This window comes from Pristis pectinata, chromosome 11 (genome assembly GCF_009764475.1).
Source record: "Pristis pectinata isolate sPriPec2 chromosome 11, sPriPec2.1.pri, whole genome shotgun sequence".
Lineage (NCBI taxonomy): Eukaryota > Metazoa > Chordata > Chondrichthyes > Rhinopristiformes > Pristidae > Pristis > Pristis pectinata.
This window is the reverse complement of record NC_067415.1, coordinates 27,807,967-27,826,248: the sequence shown is the minus strand read 5'-3', so window position 1 is coordinate 27,826,248 and position 18,282 is coordinate 27,807,967.

Here is an 18,282-nt window from a genome sequence, read left to right as displayed (position 1 = left end):
TGAAGGGGGAACACTTCATGGTGAAGGAGCAAACAGTAAGATGGTATTGGTATTGGTTTATTATTGTCACTTGTACTGAGGTACAGTGAAAAGCTTGTCTTACAAACCGATCGTACAGGTCAATTCATTACACAGTGCAGTTACATTGAGTCAGTACAGAGTGCATTGATGTAGTACAGGTAAAAACAATAACAGTACAAAGTGTCACAGCTACAGAGAAAGTGCAGTGCAATAAGATGCAAGGTCACAACAAGGTAGATCGTGAGGTCATAGTCCATCACTCATTGTATAAGGGAACTGTTCAATAGTCTTATCACTGTGGGGTAGAAATTTAAAAGTGAAGAACGATTATAGTAAAGGTAATGAGTAGATCTGTACAGAGCAGTTTGCAACGTGGGGAAGTACGCTTGGTGACAGGTATCCTCCAATTGTGACACAATAACTCGGAGCTTGCAATTATAAAGTGTTGGCCTAAAGGTTTGCAATTGTAAAGTGCTGAAGTAATAAGCATAGCCCAAATTATAGCAGAGGCTAACGTGTACAGAATGAGGATATTATAAACAAGATCTTCAAAATACATTCTTTTACATCAAAAATAGAAAAGTAGTCAAAAAAACTTATATAGGATGTATTTTTGATCTATAGTGTGAACTTACAAGTTTGCAAGCATCTTACCAATCAGTTTTGATCTCAGAAAATGCTTGTTTATAGGAATTAAGCATTATTGCTTTATTCATACATTTAAATATTAGCCTTTCCTCAGTATAAACATACAGTCCATGAGTCGGAGATGAAAGCTTTCTAATTCTATTCAGGAGATTTAATGACGTGACCTAGGCTGTCACTTCGGAATTGCTGTCCTGTTCTTCTTACAAAGAAAATTCTGAAAACACTCAGCAGGTCAAGCAGCATCTATGGAGAAAAAGAAAACAGGGCTAACGTTTTCAGGTCAATAACTTTTGTCAGAACTGGGAAAATTTGTAAAATAAGCATGTTTTAAGTTGCAGTGAAAGGTAGGGGTAGAGTGGGGAGAAGAAATGGAATGTCTGAGATAGGGTGGAGACCAAGAGAAGATGTATGACACAGATTGGTGTCTGCCATTGAGGGTAGTGAAGGCTTGTTAATAGCAGCTAATCTGTCAGAGGAGGTTGAAATAGAGATGAACAGTGAGAGAAATAAAAGTAAAACCAGCTGGAAATGTGAGATGTCGAGCACAGCAGCTGCTACAAATCTGCTGAAAATCTGAAATAAAGGAAAATACTGGGCAATCCCAGTGGCCAGTTAGCAATTTAGTGGAGAGAGGGAAAAAAGAACTAAGTTAAATGCCTTTATTGCCTTCTCTCAGTCAACACCAGTTTGTGCCAACCATCCCTTCTTGGTCTCCACTCTATCACCAATGTTCTCTTTGTTCTTCCTACTCTTTCCCCTTCTTTGCCACTTAAAAGTTTCCTCGTTCTAACAAAAGCTCATTGATCTGAAATGTTATTTCTCTCTCTCCACTGTTGTTGCCTGACCTGCTGAGTATTTCTGGCATTTTCTGTTGTTTTTTTACAATTATTCTTGGCTTCCTAATGTGCAACAGGAGTTACTTAAAGGCAAGTTCTTTCTTCCTTTTATGTTACCCTAAAGAACAGGTTGCACTGAGAATTCCCAGTTTGCACACTTGGATTTATCAGCCGAAGTCATTGCACTATGATCAGGAACAGAGACAGGAAGGCTATGGTATAATTGCTACTGGAACATGAATAACCACCAGTTAACTCCCTGCAGACCAGCAACCAAACCTTGTGTGTGCTTCAGTGCATTGTCTCATTAGCCACTTCACAGTTTCCTCCACTTGAATAATCCCTATTTAAACATAATGCATAGCCAGTCAAGCTAGAAACCACCTCAGTGATGCTGCTAAATTATTTTTATACTGACAGGTAATTTTACATTTTGGACTGGGAAGCTGTTTGTTTCATTTAATGCCAGCAACATCTCAAACAAGGTAAGATTTGCTATTTCTAATAACATGATGCATAATTACCCTGAAAGTTCCTTTAATGCTAACGATTGTCAGAAAGCTGAATTACTTAAGGTGTCTGCCTTATGCAGGACTTCTGCCAACGAATTTTAGGAGCAGCTCCATGTTGAAGCTGGAGTCTTTTTTGTCAGGTAATCTGCAGGACTTTTAAACAGAATTGGCACTAAAAAGTAACAAGAAGATGAGTAAATTGAATGGTGTGGGAATTGTAAAGAGCAAATTGTTTCTACTGTCAACTGTTGTGCAGTCCTTCCGGTGGTACTTTGATCTAAACAGAATTTAAGCTTCAATTACATTTTAAATTTGTTTACTTCACTACTTTATATAAATGTGCTACATAATTTTGCACTGACCTCTTAATTAGTAAACCATTCCACTGTTTCTTTTTACTAATTTTACAACAATAATATTTTAAATTTAAATCATTCAAACAGCATTGAGTTTCTGGCTATCAATTAGGATCCTCACAGCCCACACAAGATGCTGGTGTCTTGATGAAGGCAAGTTCTTTTTCATCTCATAATCAGCAGGTAATTCAGAGCTAAAGGTTTATATGTGTAACATTCTTCTTAACAGATTAAGCTGACTCAAGCAAAACAAAAATGGAACCTTAAATTCCTGGATTATATTTACAGAACAACTAACAGTAATGATTGGTTCTAATTGGTTAAGCAATGCCATCTAGAGGCAAGATAAATACTAATTGAAACATGCTGCGATTCAGTAAGGCAGGATTGATGAAAATATGCCTATTTTCTCACTTGGTTTTTAAAGACAGGGAAAGTGCCAACACAGCAACAAGAGTACTAGTTATACGTCAGATATTTGCGATGAATTTTCATGAATAGGCTCAGTGGTAATAACAAAATATGTCAGCATGGCTTTGTGATTAATGCAAGTGTGACTTTTGCAGAAAAAATTGTTTCTCTATCTTGGAGCCAAGGAGGGGTGAGGTGAGGCGGAGGGAAACTTGAAGTGAGAGTGGAAAGTCTGTCTGTAGGCAGGGTTGCTCATTCAAAGCTCTTCACAAATTGTGCCAACTCATTTCTCCTCGATCGATCAATTGATGGTCTTTGGTCCTCACAGTGAAATATAAAGGGCGCAGATTTCAATAACAGACAAGCCACTTGAATTCACAAATCACATGGTATATGGAGCAGATTGTTTCTTCTAGCATGACCGGTGTGCTTTCTCCCAGAGGCAGCTGTCCCATAACTGAAGAGTCCAGGACCTATCTGACTATAAGCAGCCATTGTGCTCTTCACAGCCAGTGACGCCCACCCTGCCCAGCTTGACAGCTGTCAGATAAACTGGTGGTCCCCCAGACTTTTGTGACTCTGGGTCACTATAATGCCTTTCAGGAAGCTGTTTGTTAATTTCCCTTATCAGTTTCCACACTAATTTCTTCTACAAGATTATCAATATGCCACAATGGGCTGAAACCACATTGTCAACTCATCCACTACCTAAACCCACCTCAGTTGTCCTGTGGACACCAATTGGTCCATGGCTACGATCAGCTGTTGATGATGGTTTGAATCAGTTCCTCCTCCTTTTCCTGCTCCTTCAAGCTGGGTCTCTTGGTTGGCAACCCCTCAGGCTGGGGCAAAGTTTCCATCTTCCTGCCATTGCCTGGAGAGTGAATGAAAGGCTCATCCCAGGGCACCTTTTTCAATATGGGTCCTGATATTCCAATGGACTTATTCACCTTGCTAGTAACATGGACCATCTGCTGACACATAGCCTGGGAAATTTCACTGGGGTACTGAGCTTTATAGAAATGGAAGCTCCTGCTGGGTTAATGGATGGCTGATCAGATGGGTGGCCTTTGGGAGATTTTAGACCTAAATGTCTATTTATTTCTGCAAATGTTAGATCAGACTATATCACAGAACAAATGTAAGTTTCATGCCTGCCATATCAGAGTTTCATCATTTTGGCCATTATTTTGCTATGAAAACAACATCTGTGTTGAGGTCTAGATTTAGTATATTTATTCAAAAGAGAGGACTCCCAGTTTGCATTACTTCAATCAATGTAAATATTGATACAAAATGTTATACAGTGATTCAGAATTAGAAAGTTGATATTTCTGCTAATGTAATTCAAATGAATTATTGTTATGAATAAGACAAACATTTTCATCCATAGATTACAATTCCATTATCTATTTTCAGCATTTTGCCCAGCATAATTCAGAATTCATAAGACCACAGCTGTATAAATTAGAGAGCAATAAAAATTTTCAATGTACATTAGAAATTGTTATGCAGACTCAATGAATGGAAGAGTAGTAAGATTTGTAGAGTATGAAGTTTAGTTATTAAAAAAAATTGAATGACTATTCTTAGTTATTACAACAGAAGAAAGAGTGATGGTGGGAGTTTTGTTGGGTAGTGGTAGTTGAAAGGTTTAGGAAAGAAATCTAGAGGTGAGGGAAAGTGTAGCTGCCAGTGCTGGAGTAATTAAATCTATGGGTGCTCAAGATGCCAGAACTGGAAGAGCAAGAAACTCTCAGTGAGATGTAGGGTTGAAAGTGAATATAGAATTTAGGAGGAGTAAAGCATGAAGAAATTTAAAATCAAGTATGAGAATTCTTAAACTGGGGTATTGTTTAACTGGGAGTCAATGGAGATCAGCAAGCACAGGGATTATGAATGAATGGAACTTGTGGTGAGTTATGACACAGACAGCAAAATTTTAGATAACATCATATTTACAGAGGTTGTCCTAGAGTGTGTTGGAACAGTCAGCTTTGGAAATAAAGGCACAAATCAAGGTTACACATGAAAATGAACTGAGACAGGGCACAATCAGGTGATGTTGCAGAGGTGGAAGCAGTTTTAGTGATGGCTTATGGTCTCCTCCAGTTCTTAGGGCTGTGCAGACTGGTTTATACGCTTTATAGAGAAAGGGATGGATTTCTGTCTGGAGAGCAAATTATGTGTTTGGAGCTTAATGCAATTGCTTTGATCTTCCCAATTTTCAGTCTGAGAAAACTTTTGCTCACTCATTACTGGATGTCAAACAGCAGTCTGACATTTTATAGATGGTGGGAGAGTCAAGTAGTGGGGAGAATTAGACAAGAATCATTAAAATTCTGTACTATTAAAAGAAGCACCTCACTTCTGCTTTGAACTGTTAATCCTGCCAGCAGCTGTGTTCCAGCGAGTTGTGTCTAACTAACTGCAGTTTCAACAGCAATCCAATTACTCAAGGAGCACAGAGGTCCTTCATCAATAGTTTGTTTTTTGAAATAGTCAAATAAGTTTTATGGTGATTCAGTGAATTGCCAGTGAGCTGCAGAGGATTAAAGAAGCTCCGGCATATCCATCAAAATTCAAACTTGGTCATAAACAGTGTTTAGCTGATTTTATTCACAGCAGAAGTTACTTAGACTGTTTCAGCACGACAAATATGCAACAAATAGTGAGGACATTCATCCCAAATGTCCTGCTTCTCTTTAAGATAGACATATTTATTAGTCCCATGTACATCGAAACACACATTGAAATGTATCTTTTTGCGTAGGGTGTTCTGGGGGCAGCCCGCAAGTGTTGCCACACTTCTGGTGCCAACATGGCATGCCCACAGCTCCTAACCTGTATGTCTTTGGAATGTGGGAGGAAACTGGAACACCCAGAGGAAACCCATGCAGACATGGGGAGAACGTACAAACTTCTTACAGACAGCGGCGGGATTTGAACCTGGGTTTCTGGCACTGTAACAGTGTTATGCTACCATGCTACCTGGTTTCTTATTCTGTCTCTTGAGAGCAAGGATGACTTGCTTCCACTTCAGTTCTGTTGGTTCTAAGGTAACTAATGAGGCCAATATGGGACCTACAGGTTTTATCATAAGTGAAACAGGAGGTGCTTGGCAGGGTTGGTGGTGGTTAGTTTATGAGGTGCAGCACTCCTTGCACCAGTTATAATGGTTCTTTGTCCCTCTAGCATATGGACTTGAAGTTCTCAGTACCATCCCCAAAGTTCCTTCTCCACTTTGAACAGACAAGGGATAGGAAATCCCATGCGTCAATGATGTTGCATTTTGTCAAGGAGGTTTTGAGAACATCCTTGAATCTTTTCCTGACAATGTGCCTGACAATCTCTTTCCTGTGACAGAGCTTGAAATAGCCACACAAAATCGATAGTTCAAACATCAAACTTAGCATTCACTCTGGGAATGCAAAAACTGTTGCACTTGTTTTCATCCAAAAAGATGATAATTGATATCAATGGGAGAGATTCACACATCACCTTTCCTACCATTTTCACTTGATTTATTGCCAGGAATCTCCTTTAAAAGCCATAATGTATTGCAGAGATCCTCCATTTCCTGAACCAAACTTGTTGGAACTTGTATTAAACTGTAAGAAATGTAGTTGTTTATGTGACCTTAGTTAATTTCTGAAGGACTTTCTGTATACTTAGCAACCACTAGATGACATGTAAGTAAAAGGGTGAAATTTTCTGTCACCAGCTGTACCCTAGTTTGAGACTCAATTTCCAGTTGATATACTAGCTCAGCCCCAAGATTTGAGCAATAGAAATGCTTAAGGTACGATGTCAGTTGGCACTGTTTGTCAAAGAAGAGTAGGAACAACATTTATGCAGTGCCTTTCATGACCTCATCAAATCACAAAGCATTTTGCAGCCAACAAGTATGTTCTGAAGTGTAGTTAAATCCCTGAGGAAATTTTACTCCCTTAGAACTGTCAGTCATTTATTAAACAAGATAAGGGTTACATGAATCAAAGACACTAGTTATACTGCATGTTAAGTCAAATTGTGGTCTGGAAAGGTCACTCATTTTACAATATTAATGAGATCAGTAATTTCCTGAGTAATGCTATTATGCTGAAGTATTGATTAAACCATTTCATATTGATCTGACAGGAATTTCTATGGAAATCACAAACTTTTCAGAGAAGAGTTACACTTATCCAAAGTTCTCCTCTAGGGCTATTTTACATAACTTTGATATTTGCTGGCTTTTATTTCTTAGTTATAGTAGAGTAGTAAATTACATTAAAAGATATGACAGAAAATAAACAATGGCTGGTTATAAAAAAGTCAGTACACTAATTACAACAAATTGTAAGCTTTAAGACTCATAAAACCCAACAGCAGAAATGATCCAGGAGTGGCAAAACCAGAAGCTAGAGATTGATGTAGATTAAAGGAAAAGGTTTATGATGTTGCCATAAAGAACAATGAACCTGAGGATTGGAAAAATTATGGAATTCAGCAAAGTAGGACCAAGACATCGATAAGGTAAGAGGAAGGTAATCTGGTGATAAACATAAAAACAAACTACAAAAACTGTAACAAAAAAACAAAAATATGTATATGAGAAAGAAAAAGATTAGCAGAAGTTAATGTGGATCACTTGCAGATTGAGGCAGAAAAACTATACAAATAAATGACAGTGAAATCTTGCATTGGTTATCATGGAGGAAGATCAGAGAAGCTCCCAGAAATAATGGAGAACAGGTCTGAAGTGAGTGAGAAACTGAGGAAAAAAAAATTACTGAGAAAAGTTATAGGAGAAATTAATGGAATTGAAAGCCACTAAATTCCCAGGACCTGGTAACCTACATCCAAAGGTTATGAAGGAGGTGTGTATAGAGATGGTTGATGCACAGGTTGTCATCTTTCAAAATTCCCTAGATTCTAGAGTTACTCCCATAGATTAGGTGGCAAATGAAACACCACTGTTTAAGATAGGAAGAAGAGAGAAAATGAGGGACTACAGATCAGTTGGACTGACGTCAGTAGTAGAGGAAATGCTTGAATTTATTAAGGAAGCAGTAACAAGGCACATAAAAAATAAAGGAAAATATCATTTCTGACTGGGATGTCAAAATCCAGGTGTCACAGTCTCAAGCTAAAGGATCAGCCCTTGAGGACCAAGAGTGAGAAGAAACTTGGTCACCTTGATGAATCTTTGGACTTCTCTACCCAAGAGGGCAGACTCAGTCACTAATAGCTTTTTAAATATTAAGGAAACAAAGGATATGTGGTGAAAGTGTTTGATCTCAGCAAGGAGGTGGTTTGTTGGAAGATAAGGTTATTCAATCATAGCAGTAATTTTCTCAGCATGAATGCTTCCATTTTTGAGAAGCAAATAGCTCTGGTAGCCACAACACAGGAAGGAAGAGATTGCACTGGAGAGGGTGCAAAGGAGGTTAACCAAGATGTTGTCTGGATTGAAGCTTTTCAGTTATGAAGGAGGCTGAGGGGGCACCTGATAGAGGTATACAAAATTATGAGAGGAATAGATGGGGTAGATGGTGGGAAACCTCTCCCTATAATACAGGTATCAAAAACTTGAGTGTATAGCTTTAGAGTATGGGTAAAAAATTTAGAGGGATCTGAGGAAGAATTTTTTCATCCAGAGAGTAGCTGAAATCTGGAATGCAATGTCTTAGGGGATGATGGAAGCAGATACTCTCACAACATATTAGAAGTATCTATTCAAGCACATGCAATGCCGAACATAGAAGCTACAGATCTAGGTGTGGTTAGTGGGATTAGTATAGACAGGTATTTGATGGTCCATATGTACATGGTGAGACAAAGGGCCTGTTTCTGTGCTGTATTACTCTGAGTCCAAAACAAAACAAAGCTTGAAGAATCTGTTTCACCTATAGCCTAGTAATGAATAAAATAACTATTTTTATCTACAGCTATTGCCATTTGAATTTTTCCTAATTTATGGATTACATTGTCATGGTTCATTCATGACACTTTTATAACAAATGATGGAAACCTAATGTATAATGTCCTCATATGGATCTTTAACTGAGTATAACAAATTTTCCATGGTTACATGGTAAGAGTTTTTATATTCTTCACAAGTCAAGTCAAATTGCATGTTGACTCTATCAGTAGACTAATCTTTAGAGAAAGCACTTGCATTTAGTCATGTATTTGTCATTTAACAAGCATAAGAATAATTTATGAAGTCAACATTAATCTGTTGGGTGCATTGATTTTTTATTGAGGTATAACTTTACAGCACTTCTGGTGCCTCATCTAAGTGACTATTATTGACATACGAGTGCCATCGAGCTAATTGTATATGTTGACATTGCAGCCAAGGTTATGCACAAGGACTATGCATGTGGCACTTCCTGTTGGGTTGAGGGTCATAGTCATTGCCAGTGATGCCTTCATCCAGTGCCACAAGTGACAAAATAGATGATTAGATGGCACTACCAACCAGGAGGCAGATGTCTTGTCCTCCAGAAGTGAATATTTCAGGGTATTGGTAGAATTTATTTGCTTATGGCTATCATCTGTACAGCTACTTTCCTATTTATATCACATCCCACCAATTGACAACTTTTTTTTTGAAACACTTTACCAAATTGCTTCAAAAGATGTGTATGTACTAGATCCAGTGCATTACAATTGGTGATTTCCTTTAAAAAAACAATTAAATTAGTCAAGCATGAAGTATGTTTTATAAATCCATCCAGACTATGACGGATTAGTCTGTATGAATCTGGCACTCCTTAATTTCACAGAATCTCAAATACTTTCCATGCTGGCTATTCTCACCTACTGAAATCATCAGAAGTATCATGTACTTACTGAGCCATTTGAAAATGCTGAAAAGTTATGGCAATAAAAGAAAATTCTGAATTTGCTAACCTATTATCCTAAATAATTTAAGATTTATTTCTGACCTTGAATTAGTAAAGTCTTCTGTGTAAACCAGAAGGGTGGGAAACAACTTAGAATTGAGTGTAAATTAAAACCTTTCATTAAGAAATCCTATTCATTATTTGTTACGTACTCAAGCAGTAGTATTCCGCATGGACTACTTAGAAACTATTTTTGTAACCTCTTTGGATTTGTGGTACTTCTGTGTATTCAGACTGTTGAAATTTCAGTAAGGCAGTAACCTTGGGCTGCTTGCCCAATGTATCAGAGCACTATTAATGGAATTCAGCTCCAGAGCTTTTTGGATCCCTAAAAACTGAAGCAAGGTGACACTAGTGGCACTGGGTGACTGATTCTGCCTCTAGATATAATTTTACCTGTGTTGTAGTGAAGGACATTTTGCTGGATATGCTATTTATGCATTTGAATTTCCTATTAAATATATTTCAACTCAAAGTATTTTAAGAGAATCAGCTACTAGGGAACTCAAAGGATATGGAGTTAGTAGAGCAAAATGCACAGAGGTAAGAGATTAGCTCAGTGAATATGGAGCAAGCACGAGGAGTTGAATATTCTATCCCTGCTTCTATTTCTCATGTTTATGATTTTCAGAATTTTAGTGTTCATTTAAACACGTCAAATATTTCCATCTAGTAGTTTGCCCTTGATAACTACAATGTTTTCATTTTTCCATTGTTCTGAACCAAGTTTGAATAGACTCCTGATAAATCTTAACCAGATTTGGTATTTAATAGTAAAACATCTTTTGGTTTTCTATGACAGTGAATCAACTACTTTTAAGTACTGATGACAAGTCAACATTGATCATTAGGTTCTTTTTTAAAATACTTTTTTGTTAAATGATTTTAATCTTGAAATAATTTCAGCATTTATCTTGTTAACATTAACTTGTTTATTGAGATTCATGTAGGCGTATTTCTTTGAAATCTCCAGATCATCTATTTGATTGAGCTTTTATTTTCAAACTGACAGGGTAATTTTTATGCTAGCTCCAGAAAAAAAGGGTAGGTGCCTATAATGAGAAACTCAACTTCTCCACCCCCCTCTGCCCCCATAAAACTCACACTTTGAATTGATTAGGTGAGGGCTACACTTCCAAGCAGAATGTATTGTTCATATCTAGATACCATGAGGGTATTAAGAGTCAATGACATTGAGTGGGGGTGAAATCATATGTAGGCCAAGCCAGTTAGACAAGTTCTGTCCCTGAAGAATACTAATGATAATCAAATAACTTCAATGGAATTGATTTTGGGAAACAGCGAATATAGAACAATCACTTTCAATGTATTTGTCAAGTGTGACAAGCAAGGTCAAACTTTTACCCTTAGCCCTTTATTCCTTTCACTGAACTTAGACTGGTTCTCTTAAAGTTGCTAATTAAATCATTTATTACTGTGACCTGCCTTTTCTTCCTAATTCTCTCTACTGATTCTCCACAATTACTTATCTCTCTGACAAATGCTCAATGCAAATATTACACCTCACTCAATATATTTTCTTCTTGTCCCTATGTTGTCATGTTAAGTAGCCCCAAGTTTCCTTCTTTTTCTTGACTGCACATTTACTCTTGGAGACACAAATCTGAAGCAAGCATCAATGTTCGTACATAGACTGATAACTTCCCTATTTACCTCTCAGTCGCTAACTTTTATCCTCCAAATAACTAATTGCTTTTATATAACACCTTTAATGTAGAAAAACATCTCAAGGCACATTACATAAATGAAATTAGACAAATTATGGCACTGAGCCATAGAATAAATAATTGAGCAGAAAACTAAAAGTTTGGTTAAAGAGACAAGTTTTAAGGAACAACTTAAAGGTGGAGCAATAGGGAGCATGCTGGAAAGGTTCAACAAGAGAATTCCAGTGTTTATCTCCCAAGAGGCAGAAGGTATAGATTGCAATGGTAGTGCGAAGGAAATGTGGAAGAAGTCAAAATTAGAGAAGCACTAAAGTCTTGGAGGGTCATAGGGCTGGAGGAAGTTACCGAGATAGGGACGGACTAGGCCATGAGGAGTTTGAACTGAAGAATAAGAATTTAAAACTGATGTACTAGGAGCCAATATGGGTCAGGTAGAATGGAGATGATGTCTAGGCAGCTGGGATATGAGGAGTAGAGAACTGTGCTCATAGTTGGGGAGACTGATAGATAGGTGTCCAGCCAGGAGAGCACTGGAAGTTAACCAACAAAAATGAAATCATTGCTTTCTTTAATTGGTTTCCTTGTGTTGAACAGAGTATACTGAGGGATTTGGCTGAATAAGTGTGGAAGGACACTGGTGACACCTGCTGTAGTAAACTTCAGCAGAGTTGAATGGGGCTGAATGGCCTCTTCCTGTGTTTTAAATTCTACTGTTTTAAGCAATTTTGCTATCTGCCCAAACCAACAGATTCCTAGTTTATAAATGTTGCTCTCAGGCCCTGCCTCAGATTTAAACTTTGGATGATTGGGAAAGCCGTCAGGTGAAAGGCAGTGTGAAAAAGCTGTCCAGGTAAGATTATACATGAAGAAAACAAAGCAAACAGTGAATGGGCGTTTTTTGGATTGGCAATCGGTAACTAGTGGGGTGCAACTGGGATCAGTGCAGGAGCCTCAACCATTTACAAATCTATATTAATGACTTGGATGAAGGGACTGGGAGTACTGTAGCTGATGATACAAAAACAAACAGGTTAACAAGTTGTGAGGAGGGTACAAACAGCTGGCAAAGGGATATAGTTGGGTGAGAGGAGAAGACATTGACAAATGGAATATAATATGAGAATGTGAGGTTATCCAATTTGAAAGGAAGACTGTAAAAGTAAATTATTACAGAAATGGAATATTGCAGTACAAAGGAATTTGGCAGCCTTAGAACATGAAATATTTAGTATGTCCGTCTAGCAACTAATTGGGAAAGCTGATGGAACATTATCCTTTAATGCAAGGGACAAGGGAAGTTCTGAAGCAGACTTACAATGTGTCAACAATACCACATCTGGATTATTGCATAGAGGTTTGGTCTCCATATGTAAGGAAAGATATACTTGGATTGGAGTTGGTAGGGAAGGTTCATTAGGTTGATTCCTGTGAGGAAGGAATTAATGTTTGAAGAAAGGGTGAGCAGGTTAGGTCTAAACACATTAGAGTTTAGAAGAATAAGAGATGAACTTGTTGAAGATTGTGATGGGGACTGACAGGATGGATATTGAGAGGATGTTTCCCCTAATGGAATTAGATAGAAGCAGGGACATACTTTCAGTTCAAGGGATCACCCATTTAAGGCAGAGATAATGAGGAATTTCCTTTCTTGGTGGGTCATGACTCTTTGTGTCTAGTGTCCCTGACAACTATGCCTGCAAGAAGCGTGTCCAACTGCAGCTCCTCTTGAACCACATGGATTGATTGGAGTGGTAGTTGGACTCACTGAGGAGCATACTGGAGGCAGAACCAAAGGTTCAATCAAATAGATGGGTGACCGTCAGGAAGGGAAGGCAAGTAATGCAGGATTCTTCTGTGGCTGTCCCCCTCTCAAGCAAGTATGCCACGCTGGATACTATTGGATGGTATGACCTCTGATGAGCAGCCAGAACAGTGGCACCACTGCTGGCTCTGTTGTACAACAGGGTAGGTCAAGGACTAGGTGAGCAATAATAAACACTCAAGGACAAAGGAAGGAACTTATGCCTTTAGTCAGAGGATGTGGGCAAGGTATTAAACAAATACTTTGCCTCAGTATTCACCAAGGAGAAAGACATGGACAATAGTGAGATCAGTGAGGGGCATGCTGATATTCTAGGGCATGTTAATATTAAGAAGGAAAAGGTATTGGTTCTCTTGAATAGCATTAAAGTGGGTAAGTCCCCAGGGCTTGATGGAATCCATCCCAGGTTATTGAGAATGGCAAGAGAGGAGGTTTCTGGGGCTTTGACAGAGATCTTTGTGTTCTCTTTAGCCACAGGTGAGGTCCCAGAGGGCTGGAGAATATCCGATGTTGTTCCTCTGTTTAAGAAAGGCAATAGAGGCAAACTGGGAAATTATAGGCCAGTCGGCCTTACATCAGTGGTAAGGAAATTATTGGAGAAGATTCTTAAGGATAAGATCTACTCACATCTGGAAAAGCATAGACTTATTAGGGATAGTCAGCATGGCTTTGTGTGGGGAAGGTCATGCCTTTCAAACTTGATAGAGTTTTTTTAAGGAGATGATGAAGATGATCGATGAGGGTGAGGTGGTGGATGTTGTATACATGGACTTTAGTAAAGCTTTCATCAAGGTCACTTCTGGTAGGCTGATCCAGAAGATTAAAACACATAGGGTCCAAGGAGACTTAGTAGATTGGATTCAAAACTGGCTTGGCCATAGAAGATAAAGGAGATTGAAGGAAGGGTGTTATTCTGATCAGAGGTCTATGACCATTGGTGTTCCATGAGGGTCAGTGCTGGGACCTCTGTTGTTTGTGATGTATATAAATGATTTGGAAAATGTAGGTGGGCTGATTAGTAAATTTGTAGATGACACAAAAAGTCACAGAATTGTGGATGGTGAGGAACGTTGTCAAAGGATTCAGTAGGATATAGAACAGCTGAAAATGTGGGCAGAGAAATGGCAGATGCCGTTTAATCCGGAGAAGCGTGAGATGTTGTACTTTGGGAAGTCAAATGCAAGAGGAAAGTATACAGTAAATGGCAGGACCCTTAGGAGCACTGACGTACAGAGGGATCTTGGGGTGAAAGTCTATAGCTCTCTGAAAGTAGAACACAAGGCGGTAAAGAAGGCATATGGCAAACTTGCCTTCATTGGTCGGGAAATTGAGTATTAAAGTTGGGAAATCATAGTTCAGCTGCAGAAGACTATGGTTAGGCCAAATTTGAAATATTGTGTGCAGTTCTTCTCGCTGCATTACAGGAAGGATGTGAAGGCTTTGGAGGGGGCGCAGAAGTAGTTCACCAGGATGTTGCCTGGATTCAAGAGCATTAGCTGGAAGGAAGGAGAGAACAAACTTGGATTGTTTTCTCGGGAGCACTGGAGGCTGAAGGGCGGCCTGATAGAAGTACATAAAATTATGAAAGGCATAGACAGGGTACGTAGTCTTTTTCCCTCAGGGTGAAAATATCAAATATTAGAGAGCATAGCTTTAAGGTGAGAGGGGAAAGTTTAAAAGGAGATTTATGAGGCAATTTTTTTTAAGCACAGAGAGTGGTAGGTGCCTTGGATGTGCTGCCAGGGGTGGTAATGGAAGCAGATACGACAGCAATGTTTAAGACACATTTAGACAGACACACAAACAGGCAGGGGATTGAGGGATATGGAACGTGTGCAAGCAGATGTGCATTTTAAATTGGCATCATGTTCGGCACAGACACATTGTGAGCCAAAGGGCCTGTTCCTGTGCTGTACTGTTCTATGTTCTTGCTTTTTAAAGTTCTTATGTTCTTTCTTTTTAGAGTCAGCAGAAGCTAGAAATTTTAGGCTTCTCCCATCTCCCCTGTCCTCCCTCTAGCGGTTCCTCCCCAATGTGTGCCTGGGTACAGGAGCACAACCCAAAGTTTCTTGGCTACTCCTGCCCAAATGGGAAAAAGTGCTCAGTGGAACAACAGGAAGGGAGGGTAAATATTGAACGAAGGCTACAACTCAGCAAGCAACTTGTGGAATTAGGAGTAAAAATGATTGTTATGCCTGTGTAAACTAATGGATAGCAGAGTGCTGGGACTGATAATAAAAACAGGCTGAAGGAGGTTAAGAAACTCATTAGAACAAATAAAATGGAAAATTAATAGGGAAGCAGAGAAGATTAAAGTGAAGCATTTATATAAATACAATCAGAGGTCCCATGGCAATCCACACTGTGAATTGGAGGATAGCCTATTTTATAACTATAACTACCACAATTTGTATTCATACTGGCCCTTAACAGACCAAAACAGATGGAGGGTAGGTGGAACAAGTTCACCATGATTGATTGCATTAGCATGATGGGTCTTCCAGTTTTTAAATTTTCTGGGCCCTTGACACTTTTGTGTACATTATTCCCTGTATCCAGTGTCACTAAACAGCAGATGATGAGACGTATGTCAGAATGTGATCTAGGTCCATGAGTTATACTAAATCAAACTATTTATTACAGATGTACAATGTACTGTACATGCTTAAATGCAGTGACATTTCGATGCCTGTCTAGTACACAGCAGTGGTTGAAAATCCCTTGGATCAGAAACTGAAAGTAAAAGTAGCCAATGTTGGAAATGTGGACTTTGTTGAAATGTGAGACTGTTTTTCATCTTTCCTTTCTCAGCCTTCTATTTTCTCTGAGAAATGCATCCAATCCTACTTTACTTCAGTAATTACGCAGTATGTTGAAGTTGGAAAGTGTCATATGGCTACTTAACTAATGGAATAATTATTGACAACATTGTCAGCCAATGAATTAGAAATGTGATTCCCAGCAAACAGTCTGTTGTACACCAAAGTCAATTTACTCAGTCAACAGTCAATTTGAAGGAGCAGTGGAGACAAACTGCAGCAATTTCTCCCAGTGAAAGTGGACAACTTCTCCAGAAAATGCACTGAATGAATGATGTCATATATAACTATATGCATAAAATCAACCTCTGTCACTCACAAGTTTAATTGGCAGGGGAATTACCCACTCAGCTCCAGTATAACTGCCTAAAACATTATACTAACCTGCAGCCTTTAACAAAAAGGTAGCAAAATTCCAGCTAAACGTCTGACTTACTTTCCACTTTGATCACAAGAAAACATTCTGCCATGTAGCTGATAACAGATAACACACCAGAGACCAGCAATCAAATCTAACTCTTTCAGTCCAGATGCGGGGTCCTGATCCGAAATAGCAACCATTCATTTCTCCCCACTCGCTGAGTTCCTCCAGCAGCTCATTTTTTGCTCCGGATTCCAGCACCTGCAGTCTCTTGTGTCTATTATTTTCTCATCTATACACAATGCAAAATCTTGCAAACTTATTGATTGAAATAGGGGTTGCTAATAGTGGAAGACCGGCAAGTTTTGTGAGTAGGAAATCTAGATTATTATTTGTTTTCAATGAAACTAGGAATATTAGCGAATTGAAAAGCAAAAGATGATTCTGAAACTATTACATGGATAAATATTATCGGATATCACAATTTTCTTGTGTATATATATAGAATGGAAATTATATTAGGTACATTGTGGGAAGCAGTATAAAGTGGTTTAGGGATTAACTTTACAGGGAGATGGGAAGCTGATACCATTGTGTGTGTAACAGAGCTCAAGAAGCCCTTATAACATTGATCAATGAGTCATAATGCAGCACTGAAAAACCTGTAGTAGGCATAAGAATTCCATTTGCAACCAGGATTGATTATGTGAGGGTATTTATTCATGACTTGTATAACTTACCAGTGCAATAAGTATACAATAACCAACTATATGGGAGAAAGGACTAATTACTGAAAGATCAGCCAAAATCTCAAATCTTCACCTATCAGTTACAAACAGTCCCAGTCTGAAAGATAAGTAGGGAAGAAAATATATCCTAATGACCTACATCCCAATTACAAGGAGCCACCACTGGTTGAAATCAGGAGTGAAGTGAAAGTAATGTGATATGAACATTTATCTAGTGACCTGCTAGAAAACCTGGTAGTGACCTGGCTACTACTTGAAAACCTGGATTAAAAAGTCTGATAAATCTGGAAAGTGCTCCAAATTTGGCACCGCTGTACTGAGAATGAAGTTGGAATTATTCAGGACTGCATACAAAATATTTTGAAAGCACAAAGGGGGTAAAAAAAACTATGAAAATAGATTTTGGTGTTGGATAATGGCAGTTGGGTATGCACAGAAGCAGACTCAGGCATGGAGCTCTGGATTTAAATGAAGATTGTGAAGAGTAGGGGGGATTTCTGATGGGAAGATATTTGAGAAACTAGTTATAGGGAAAAGTAAAGTGCTTTATTAAAACCTTTGCCACTGAAGTATTGATAAATCTAATAATTCTTATGAATTAATGGTTTTAAGTGAGTATTTTACTGTCAGGATAAGTGGGTTTACGTTGTGCCTTCCTTGCCACATTCTCCCACAATGGCAACAGGAATGTCTCACGTTCAAAACATGAGAGTTCTGCTGGTAGCAACTTGAAATCCTTAATCTAAATATAGGACTGATCTGAAGGATTTTTTGAGACTCTGCCATATTTATTTTTATAATAGATGGAACGTTGTCATCATATATATTTTGAGGAAAATGCAATGTTTGAAAAATATTAATACAGGTTTGTTTTCTTTCCCTTTCTGTGCCTAAACTGTATATAAATCTGTACTGAGTTCTTCAGTTGTTGGAGTTCTGATGGCCTCCTGAATGTGGAGGAAGATATCTTTTTCTTTCAAGATCCATTTTTACAAGTTCATTTTGAAAAATGAACTCATAAAATAACAAAATAGGTACATAAAGTTAATTGCAAACACAGTGGATTAACACTGATAAAGTGGGCAATATTGAAATGAGCTCCAGCCTATTTTTCTATTCATTGGCTTCAGTGGAAAAGAAAATAGGGTAAATAATGGGAAGCT